The sequence below is a fragment of the Ambystoma mexicanum genome, chromosome 7p, assembly GCF_040938575.1.
Source record: "Ambystoma mexicanum isolate Mex_15411 chromosome 7p, UKY_AmexF1_1, whole genome shotgun sequence".
NCBI classification, from domain to species: Eukaryota; Metazoa; Chordata; class Amphibia; order Caudata; family Ambystomatidae; genus Ambystoma; species Ambystoma mexicanum.
In genome coordinates, this window is record NC_090939.1 from 401,199,308 (window position 1) to 401,209,995 (window position 10,688).

Here is a 10,688-nt window from a genome sequence, read left to right on the forward strand (position 1 = left end):
AAGGACCATCATAATGCAGATGACCTCAGAAGACCCCCAGTACATGGTGCAGGTGAAAATCTGAGATGACTACTCCGACTAGATGCTGTAATATGAACCTTGTGGTGGAAAGAATGTAGCTGGAACTGCAAGGCACCTCTTTGTTCTAGAGAGCTGCAATAGCTGTGGAAGGTATCCTGTTTCAACATTGAATCATCTGCAAAATCCCAAAAGAAAAAAAAATCAGCTAGATAGTCCAGGTGTGAGCTAGTCAGCCCTTCTGCTCAGGGGTTGAAGCACCAATGAAGGACTTCGGGTGATCAGACATACGGTCTATGCCTGGGAGGTTGCTGAAGACAATGCTCCTTTTCTGCAATGATGATCCATGGTTCTTGAGATGGTGACTAATTATAAGGATCTGCACAATTTAAACTGGTGAAGGCTGTTTTATTATGGACAGCCTCCAGCTAAAACATCTACCCAGGAACAGACACGCTTTGGCCAGGATGTGGAATTGGCCAGACAGTCCCAGCCCCCACATTGGGCCACAAACACATGCCACCACGTTTCCTGAGAAATCCAAGACTTTGCCCCAAAAAGGGCTTTACCTATAAGGGGCATTCAGCCCAAGAAGGCCAAAACATAAGAGGGGCCAAAGGGCATGGTTAAATCTTGTGGCACAGCCTTTTATGAGTGTATGCAGCTACAAAAGGCATTATGCAGAAAAATGCAAAAGTTGACTCAAGGCAGGTAAAACATTTGTAGAAGAATATCTGTTGCTACCACTCTGTTCTGGACACATCATGCACCCAATTATAAAGTTACTAAAAACAAAAGAGCAAGAGATACAAAAATGCCCCTACCACACTTCACTTTAAGGTGATGTGTGCAGTGTAACACAAACACAGATTTTTGTAATGGAGGCAGTTTCCCCCTGCACTGACAGCAAAAGGGACCAATGAATTCCCCAAAACAGATGAGCTAACTAAAGTATGTTAAACACAAAGGGGCCGATTCATGGAACAAACGTGTGCCGAAAATCTTCACGCAAGCAGGCGCAAGCAGACGCAAGCGGACAAAAACAGGCGCACGCGCACGCGTGCGATTCATGGAAGTCCCTGCGCGTGTTTACCTTGGGATGTGCGCCAAACCCGTGCATGGTGCACACATCACTGCAACATCCCGAAAGACGTGCGCGACGCGCACAGTGAAAGCGCACAACCTCGGCGCATACACTAGAAAGTGGGCGGAACACGGGGCATAACGCGCGGAATGGGGAACAACTCACGAAAACAAGGGCGTAACTGGGGATGTACTGCAGGGAAGCAGACGGAACGCCCACACGCACCTGAACCACACGTATTCATGGAATCGAATAGGGCAAAGCCACGCACAGCGAAAGACACGCACAAGCCGAAACACGTCCGCCACACGAAGGCAGGCGGTAGCGTCCCTGCGCATTACAAAAGTGGCAGCATACAGCAATTGGGCCTGTGCGAGCGGGGCACGTGTATATCGGGGGTTCGCGTGAAGTTTTTCACGCGATCGGGCCTGGGGGAGCGGGCTACGTGTATTTCAGGGGTTCGCGTGAACTTTCTTACGCGATCGGGCCTGGGGGAGCGGGCTACGTGTATTTCAGGGGTTCGCATGAATTTTTTCACGCGACCGGGCCTGGGGGAGCGGGCTACGTGTATTTCAGGGGTTCGCGTGAAGTTACTCACGCGATCGGGCCTGGGGGAGTGGGCTACGTGTATTTCAGGGGTTCGCGTGAACTTTTTCACGCGATCGGGCCTGGGGGAGAGGGCTATGTGTATTTCAGGGGTTCGCGTGAACTTTTTCACGCGATCGGGCCTGGGGGAGCGGGCTACGTGTATTTCAGGGGTTCGCGTGAAGTTTCTCACGCGATCAGGCCTGGGGGAGCGGGCTACGTGTATTTCAGGGGTTCGCGTGAAGTTTCTCACGCGATCGAGCCTGGGGGAGCGGGCTACGTGTATTTCAGGGGTTCGCGTGAACTTTTTCACGCGATCGGGCCTGGGGGAGCGGGCTAAGTTTATTTCAGGGGTTCGCGTGAACTTTTTCACGCGATCGGGCCTGGGGGAGCGGGCTACGTGTATTTCAGGGGGAGCGGGGTACCACTCACCGTCTGCCTTGCGTGTAGAAGAACGCGTAGCCAACACCCGCTGTGAAGTAATAGCGTGTGAACCCCAACGGATGGAAAACACACGCACCGCACGAAAAGCACGTACAGAACATAAAGGCACGCGGGATCTCCAAGCCCTGCCAGGGCAACGCCCGTACGCAAAACGTCACAGACGCGCTTACGCTGTAAGGGCCTTTGGTCCAATGAAATCGCGTACGCGTGCTGACGCGCTTACGCGCTAAGGGCCTTTCCTCGATTTTCACGCTGACGTGCAGGATTTTCACGTGCCAAATCACTCCGTATCAAGCTGGCCACGTGAAAATACACGGAAGACCACGCTACTGCCCAGAAGGCCGAATTACTGCCCCCCAGTGCCCCGAGCAGCCTCCCACGTGCCATCTGCTGCTGCCTGCCTGCCTGCCTGCTGCCACCGTGCCCTGCCATTTGGTGCCTGCACATCAGCCATCTGCAGGTGTCCAGTTGCTGTGTCCACCCCTGCTGGAACAGAAGACTCCCGACTCGATAACATCGCTCCACAGCCCAGCCCCAGGACCGAGTTGCCCACCCAATCCTGCCCCTGGGGTTGCCATGTCGGGCACATCAACATCTGGCACCAGTGGCAACCCCTGGCCAGAGGGGCACCAGCTTCACTGCCACCGAAGTTGGTGTCCTGGTGGAGCAAGTCCTGGGGCAGTATGATGCCCTCTTCGGATCGTCCCGCGCCAACAAGGAAGGACGGGAGAGGATCTGGGCCGACTGTGTGGTTGCCATCAATGCGGAGGGGGTGGCAACCCGCACCATCCAGAAGGTCAAGAAGCGCTGGGAAGACCTGAGGTCCAGGACCCTCATAAAGGCCCGGCGCCTCATGAAGGGGGGCCGGGGCCACATGAGTTCCATCCAGATGAGGGTCCAGGAACGCGTACACCCAGCGCTCCACGCCCAGGTCCTTGAGAGGGAGACCCGTCTGGAGTTGAGCGGTAAGTGGCCAAGCATTGCTGTGTGAGACAGGGCATGTTGCAGTGTGCTGGTTGTCTGATACTTGCCGGTATGTGTGACATAGGCCATGTACGCATGTATGTGTGCAGGGACATCATGGTAATGCATGTGCGATCAGCAATGTGTGAACCGCACGGTCGTTGCATGTGTTTAAATGCGACATGGGGAGCCCTATGCAGATTGTACACATGAGAGCATGGCAGTCTCTGTTCCTGGACATGGGTGGGGGTGAGGGATGGGTGCTGATGCCAGGTACATATATGGTATCCATGTCTGTGTGCCTGACTTGCGTGTCTGTGACTTGCGAATGCCATGGATGCATGACACATGTCTGTGACAATGTACAGATACACTGATGCAGCCCAGTCATCCTTGTATCCACTGTGATTGGGGTGTACGGGGCCAGATGGAAGTGACTGAGGTGAAGTGTGTGCATGTGATAGGCATGACCCATGATGCATGTGAGTACCATTACATTGTATGTTTCGAGAGTCCACTGGACATGTATGGAAATGTCCATGGCATGCACCATGTCTGTCACTGTGTGTGTTTTGCCTGGACTGACACATGTGTTGTGGAGGGACATGATGGGAGTGTACTTTGACAGTGGCACTCATCTGCTATTGCTTCCTGTCTAGGGGACCATTGTAGAGTACCCTGATGCTTGTGTTCTATGTCTCCCTCTACGCAGCGGCTAGTGAAGAAGAGGGCGGAGACGGCGCTGTGGAGCAAGGTGGCGGGGATGCCCCCACGGCTGCAGCGGAAGGGGTGGGTGAGCCCCCACAGGGGCCTGCTACGGCGGAAGACGGTGAGGAGCCATCCAGGTTGGTGGTTTCCACAGAGGAGGAGGAGGCCGCCACTGAGGCGCACATGGGGCCTGGTGGGGGCATCCCTGCTGGTGCAAGTGGTGCAGTCCAGGGGCAGGGGCAGGAGGCAGCACAGATCACCGTGGAGGGGCCTGTGCATGTCGCTGTCCCTGACCCTGTGGGTGCACCACCATGCACCAGCAGGGATGCCCCGTCCCAGGCCCGTCCGCAGGTAGAGGGGATGTCCATGTCATCTGACTCCCCTCCACCTGCGGACGAGGGGACCCCTGGCCGTATGGAGAAGGTCCTGATTGGGGTCGCGATGTGCACGGCTGTGATTCGTGATGCCGTGCGTGCTTCCCAGGAGGAGCATGCACGTCATCACGAAGAGCACCGTGCCGACGTGGCCCTATTGGGATAGTCCATGTTGGGGGGTTTCCTGCATGTGTCGGCCAATCTGGCGGCCCTCTCCTCCTCTGTGGAGACTATACGCCAGTCGTTCTCCTTGCCGTCTTCCGGCCCAGATGCCACCAGGGCCCCCTGTGGACCTGCCCTGACCAATGCAGCCAGCTCGGTGGGGATCCCATCCCTGCCACAGTCGGGAGTCAGAGGTCCAGCAGGGGTGGACACACCAGCAACTGGACCCCAGCAGATGGAGGATGTGACGGCATCACCGGGCAGGGCACGTGCATGACGGCGTCGGTGGGTTCCATCAGCCTGGATGCCGTCGTGCTGGCACAGGCAGTTGCGTCGGAGGCAGCAGCAGGCTCAACGTGGGAGGCATCATGGCTCGGGGCCATCAACATCAGGGGTGCAGGCATCGGCCGGAGAGCAGGAGAACCCTGGAATGGGAGTGGCTTCCGTGTGGGAGCGTTTGTGCCAGCAGATAGGTGCGGAGCGGCAGCGGGCAGAGGAGGAACGGCTCACAATGGTCAGGGCGGAGGACTCCATGCGGAGGGCGCTGAGGCGGGCTGAGTGCCTCGAGGGTCTTCGCAGGGAGTTGGAGCTGGACACTGCATTATCCCTGCGGGACCTCGGGGCCAGGGAACATGCCCGCCTCCAAGCCATTGAACGGGAGTTCGATGATGCCCTGGCCCATGACAACAACCAGTGAGCCGTCGGACTAGCCCGCTGCCTTTGTATATAGTTATATAGTTAGTGGTAGGTTTCCTTTAAATTATTTTTTTTTTATTTGGTTGCGATTGGACAATGCGCCACTTTTTTGTATATAGTTCAGTTTTTAGTTAGTTGACATAGTTAGGTTTCATTTGGTTGGGCTCATGGACCCGGGATTGTCTTGTAAATAGTTCTAGATTTTCAATACATTTTTATTTTCATCCTTCAATGTGTCGTATCATCTCATTACTTTCATGCATGTCATGTTGGGTGTTTTAACATTCACTTGCAGCCATTGTGTGTGATAGACATGTGTTCATTTGCATTATTTACATTGGGTGTGTAACATGTAATTGCCTTTGATATGTGGGTGGATGTGATGGTTGGGCCTTTTGGCAGGGGAGGATGGCCATTACGGACATGATTGGGGATTGTTGGGACGCAGGTGCAGGGGGGCATGGATGGGACATGGGCGAGGGCCTGGTGGAGGGTGCCCCGCAATGCTGGGGGGTGGGGGTGGTGGGGGACATGAGTTGGACATGGGTGGGGGCCTGCTGGCAGGTGCCCCACAGTGCTGGGGGGTGGGAGTGGTGGGGGACATGAGTTGGACATGGGTGGGGGCCTGCTGGCAGGTGCCCCACAGTGCTGGGGGGTGGGGGTGGTGGGGGACATGAGTTGGACATGGGTGGGGGCCTGCTGGCAGGTGCCCCACAGTGCTGGGGGCTGGGGGTGGTGGGGGACATGAGTTGGACATGGGTGGGGGCCTGCTGGCAGGTGCCCCACAGTGCTGGGGGGTGGGGGTGGTGGGGGACATGAGTTGGACATGGGTGGGGGCCTGCTGGCAGGTGCACCACAGTGCTGGGGGGTGGGGGTGGTGGGGGACATGAGTTGGTGTTCATTAGTTCAAGGAGACATGTGCCTTTGCTGGGGGGCATGCCCATGTTGGGTGGGCTGCCTGCGGGACATGACCAGGGATGCAGGGTAGTCCCCTGTGGTGTGGGCTGCCTGCAGGGGCCGTGGAGGGTGTACAGGGAACACCTGGGAGGACCCACACTGTCAAATCACATGTAGGACTCCCCGGCACCCCTGAAATACACATACCCTGCTGAAATCGCGTGTAAAACTTCCCGCGCACCCCTGAAATACATGCGCCCAGGCTATTCGCGTATGGAACTTCCCGCGCACCCCTGAAATACACACGCCCAGGCTATTCGTGTGTGGAACTTCCCGCGCACCCCTGAAATACACCCGCCCAGGCTATTCACGTGTGGAACTTCCCGCGCACCCCTGAAATACACGCGCCCAGGCTATTCGCGTGTGGAACTTCCCGCGCACCCCTGAAATACACGCGCCCAGGCTATTCGCGTGTGGAACTTCCCGCGCACCCCTGAAATACACGTACCCTACTTAAATCGCGTGTAAAACTTCCCACGCACCCCTGGAACACACGCGCCCAGGCTATTCGCGTGTGGAACTTCCCGCGCACCCCTGAAATACACGCGCCCAGGCTATTCGCGTGTGGAACTTCCCGCGCACCCCTGAAATACACGTACCCTGCTGAAATCGCGTGTAAAACTTCCCACGCACCCCTGGAACACACGCGCCCAGGCTATTCGCGTGTGGAACTTCCCGCGCACCCCTGAAATAAACGCGCCCAGGCCAATCGCGTGTGGAACTTCCCGCGCACCCCTCAAATACACGTGCCCAGGCCATTCGTGTGTGGAACTTCCCGCGCACCCCTGAAATACACGCGCCCAGGCCATTCGCGTGTGGTACTTCCCCTGCACCCTGAAATACACGTACCCTGCTGATATCGCGTGTGGAACTTCACGCGCACCCCGAAATACACGTACCCTGATGGAATCGCGTGTGGAACTTCCCGCGCACCCCTGAAATACGCGTACCCTGCTCGCACGGGGCCAATCGCGTGAGGTACTTCCCGCGCACCCCAGTGATACACGTAGCCCGCTTGCTGTGCTGGTACAGGGTTAGCGCAGCCCTTTGTGCTGGATTGGGTATGTTGATGGCTTTTCCCTGCGCGGGAGGCATTCTTGGGGGCGTAACTGGCGCTGCTGCAGGGTCGCTGCGCCACTGTGCGCCACGGCTGGTTTTGGTGGCTGGAATCCATGAATACGCTGTGCGCGGAAATGGATTTCAGCGCACGCGGCTGGCGCAGGGATTCGCACGCGCACACTGTGCGCCAGCCGCGTGCGCCACTTGTGCGCTGAATTCTATGAATTACCCCCAAAGAGTCTTTGCTTACCTCTAAAATCATAACTGGATCAAAACATTATCAACACATTGTGGGTTCCATAGATGTCTATGGAAGTAAAGCAGTAAAACATTAAATCTTTCCTAACATTTCTCTTCATTCCAGTTAGACTGATTCAATGTTTAGAGAACAGCATCTGCAAGTTGCTGTAAATATCCTTTCTTTTAGTGCTTTGAAAATAAAGATCTGTCCCCATCCCTTTTGTTTTTCTTCTTGGCCTCTTTCACCCTCCATGTCCCTTAACCTCCAGCCACATCTCCCCCAAATCCAAAGGATTGTTGTAAATTAATAATAATAATAATAATAATAATAATAATAATAATAATAATAATAATAATAATAATAATAATAATAATAATAATAGGAGTTTTATCACTGTAATTACACATGTTACCCAATTACATGTTTTAAATATATCAACCTCGGGAAGAGAAAGGGCTGAGATGGGCCAGTAGGAATTTGAAAGTGCAATGTCCTGATTGGCACCATGTCAGAAGAAAGCCCTTAACTCCTCAGTTATACGCTGGGACTAAGGACATTGTGCTGACTAGATGGGCATGATCATGCTTACAAGCAAAGCATTCCTTTGTTCTTGCATATGCAATTGGCACAATCGATGATTGGAATAGGCTGCCACTACTAAATTACAACTATTCATTGTATGTCATGTGTTTTACCAAACTTCTGACCAGATAGATGTGAATACACTATTCTGGTGGCCTTCCGTGATAAAGTGTTTGGAACGGTGGATCTATGTGGGGTCGGAATCTTTATCATTCTGGGGTTGTTGGCCTCTTTTGATCACACACTTCTTCCATACATGTTGTCATACTGTACTTAGGGCCATGGTCAAACTTTATCTCTGTTTCGAGTCTTTGTGAAACCTTCTCAGTGATTATGAAGGGCAACACGTTTATTCAATGAGCCTTTTCCCGTTCTACTTATAGCTGCAGGCTTTTGGATCCCTCATTTCTAACTGTGTGTGGAAATTATCTGGTACCAGCTCATGTGGTTGAGCAGCAATCTGTCCATTATCCAGCACAATTTATACATCTTGGAACCATGCTTCTACCATTTAAAGGTCTTAGAATATTGCTAATTTGCCTTCGCTGTGCCAGAGATCAAATGCTGTGCAAGCATTTTTCACCTCCCAACTAGAACATTATAAAGTGCTCACATAAGCTGAGATGTGAGTGTGGTGACGTCTGCACTTTCTTCATACAGGCTGCTCAGCCATCGGTCACAGGCTTGAATTCTGACAGTGCCTACTTAGCCAGTCATTCATCTGTGGTGGATACACTTAGTACAATTATGTTGGTTTATAACACATTTTATTACAGCCCTTTAAAGCCAGAAGAATCAGACATGAAATATCATTAAACATGTTATCATTGTTGCCTTCAGCAGTATGCACTGACCCAACTATCGGAAAAACACATTTTCCATCTTAGTGTGCACAAGGCATACAAAGATGTGGCCAGAATTATCTTGTGCTAGGTAGTAAAAGCTGGTCATTTATTGAGAAAAAGGTGCATTATAAGGCACTACCTGTTATTCAAAAGACAGTTGACAACAAAGGCCATGTGTTTGTCTTATATTGATTTAATCATTATCTTCTGACCAGCACCTGCAGTTTCTCCACATCTAAAGTTTGAAAGGACCCTTAGTTTGTTAGATCTCAAATTGTTGTAGTATGCAGTGGCGTATTTAGCCTTTCTGCTGCCCACGACCCAAATAAGTGCACGCTCCTCCTCAAACTTTACTCCACCGCTGCCAGACTCTGCGCCTTCACCAGATTCTGCCCCGACAACCAACATTTTTGCGTTTTCCAAACTATTCTCCTTCACCCCTATTTTGTCCCGCCTTTTGACTCCATAACATTATAAGGATGTGTTTCAGGTAGCAGGGATTAGAAACATATTGATTAATCTCTATTAATTCAAGCCTGTCACCTTCTATGTTATGTTAGTTGAAAGTGTGTTTTCAGTTGTCTGCTGCCCAAGATTTGGAGAAGGCAAGTGTGTTCTACAGTTAAGTGCACTAGGTGTAATTGTTATGACTAATTGTCTACTTTTGTTAAGTACAAAAACAATCTTTTAGAGGAATTGATAAGAACATCATCTGTCTGCCAACTGGACACAAATGAAAGAAGGTTGGAATGAGGAATTTTGGTTTCATGCTAAAATCTGTTTTCTTTCACAAATTGCCTGTTGTCACTCTATGAGAAGCACCTAAACTGTTCTGTAATATGAATGCAACATAACTAAATGTCTACATCCGGTCTTGTCAAATGGTAGAGTTTACATATGAAATATATGCAAGTGGTACAGGCACATCTTATAAAATTGTTGAATTAAATGAGCTCAATCCCCTTCTCCTGGTAACAGCTCTGATTTTAGCAGGGGGAAAAATGGAAATAAGGCAAGTTACCGTCTGCAGCCAATGTACCTCCAATCCCTTGGGATGGAACGCCATTCAAATATGGCAAAATCACAAATGAAATTTGTAAACTCTGCCTGGGTATTGTAGGGTATTTTGTGGAGATTTGGGGCCTGACGGTATTTTATTACCGCTGAGAAATAACTTAGCAATAATCACTCTTTGTATTCAGATTTGGCCATGTGCAACAATAATACAATGGACATGCATTATTTCAGCACCCAGACCTGCATATTTGGTATACGTGGTTGGTGGTATTTTGGTGAGCATAATTCCCTTGTTTTATTTGTGGCCCCAATGTCCAGAATCCCTTATCTTCGCTTAGATTTTTCGTGTGATCACTAGAGAGACCTCAGACCTGCATTCTAGGGAAACCACAATTTCCAGGGATAGTGTTGGTGCGCCACCATGGGCAAACTCACTGACTTATTTACGACAGAGAGCTATATGTGGTAGTCTTGTGGTAATTTCCACTACCTTATATACGGTAGGGAGCTATGTTCAGAGAGTCTCTCTTCCCGTTGGCTCATGTACCTCCAACAAGTTATACTACAGTCACTCACAATTATTCATACTGATTCTGACATACACACATCTGTCTTAAAATGACCATTGCACTGTTTAAAAATCTCCCCACATCATTGGCATTGTAATGGTAAATAGAAAATAAACCACCCGTCTGTTTTCAAATATTTTCTGTATTATAAAATTTGCATTTAGACATAATCTCATTCTTTACAGCAATAAAAGGGAACAATCAAAGCATTTTCAATGACACACTGCAATTATAGTGGCGGAGAACAGAACTTAAATTGCAACATTAGCACTTGATTAAGACACGCACGGGACTTTCATTTTTCTACACTGACTGCATACTTTCGTGCACACACACAGCTCCCCCAGTTAGGTAATTACCTTATCTGTTTAGAGGATTCTCTCT

General features: G+C 51.0%; 1 protein-coding gene across 1 annotated transcript in view; it reads right to left on the reverse strand.

Moving 5' to 3' along the window:
• ROBO1 (roundabout guidance receptor 1) overlaps nt 1-10,688 on the reverse strand; it is a 2,404,538-nt gene that overhangs the window by 1,040,713 nt on the left and 1,353,137 nt on the right. The window lies entirely within an intron of this gene.